Source organism: Hippopotamus amphibius, chromosome 15 (genome assembly GCF_030028045.1).
Source record: "Hippopotamus amphibius kiboko isolate mHipAmp2 chromosome 15, mHipAmp2.hap2, whole genome shotgun sequence".
NCBI classification, from domain to species: Eukaryota; Metazoa; Chordata; class Mammalia; order Artiodactyla; family Hippopotamidae; genus Hippopotamus; species Hippopotamus amphibius.
The window spans coordinates 29,918,946-29,920,171 of record NC_080200.1 but is presented as its reverse complement, the minus strand read 5'-3'; positions in this window follow the sequence as shown (position 1 = coordinate 29,920,171).

Below are 1,226 nucleotides of genomic sequence, written 5' to 3'. Positions count from 1 at the left end.
AGACAAAGGGCCGGGGCACAGCCGGGCCACCAGGAAAACCAGCGCGGGGCCCCACCGCCCCACACCAGGGGGCGGTCCCGCCAACGCCTGGGACGCCGGCCGGCGCCCGCCACCCTCGAGGGCCTCCCCACGACCCGGCCCCGCCGCCGGGGCCTAGCATGCGACGGTTCCCCCCGCGTGCAGCGGAGGAACCCGTCCACCCCTTCGCGCATCCATCTGCGTCGCCTCCACACATCCATCACCACCTCAGCCGACCCCAAGGGCTCACACGTCCTGGGGAAACGCTCCCGAGCCAGGCGGCCCGACCTAGGGCCACACACCGCCGCCGGCTGCGGCTCGAGGCAAGGGCAGGCGCGGCAGGGCTCCCCGTGGCTGCGGGACTGGGGAGCCGGGACCGGGGGGTCCCCCCCTCCGGGCTCGCCAACGGAGGCGACCCCGCACGCACACACGCCACCCCGCGCCTCGGACACCGGCTCGGCTCGGCCCGGCGGGACCCTCCCCCGACTCGGAGGGGGGAGGCGCGGGCCACGGTAGGCAAAGAGCGGCGCTCGGCCCCACCGCGGGACCGGCGCACCCCTCCCGCGGAGGCGAGGGGGTCTACCCACGTGCTCTGGCAGTCGCCACGGTGGCCACTGCACACTTGGGAGGGGCGGCAGCTGGGGGGTTCGGTACCCCAAGGCTCCCTCTCGGATCGCTAGAGAAGGCTTTCTCACCGAGGGCGCGTCATCCCCCACTCAGCGCCTCTCCTTCGGGCCCGCAGAGGCACTTCCGTGAGCCGCCTACACCTCCTCCAGTCGCCTGGAGGGGAGGGGGTCTGCGGTATGGGTAAGCACACGGCCCACGGGAGCGTTCGCGGCCAGGGCCGGGGCACGACCTCGGTAAGGCTTGCTGCCCTCGGGCTCGCCCCTCGGGCCCTCGAGGGGGAGCACGCCCAAGATGCGTGACACAGCCCCCTCTCTCACAGGCCCCGGCCCCCACGATCGCTCCCACGCCCGCGCACAGCCCCCCACGTAGTGGGGACCACACGGGGCGTGCGCTCGGCCAAGCTCAGGCCCCCACGGCACGCCGCTGAGGACCAGCACAACGAGGCGGCCCCTGGCCCCACCGCCGGGGGGAACAGGCGGGCGCACCTCCCTTACCGTCTCGACCCCCCCAAGAGAGAGCCGCTCACGGCACCCGCCACGGTGGCGGAGACCCGAGGGACACGCTGGGAAAGGGGAACAACA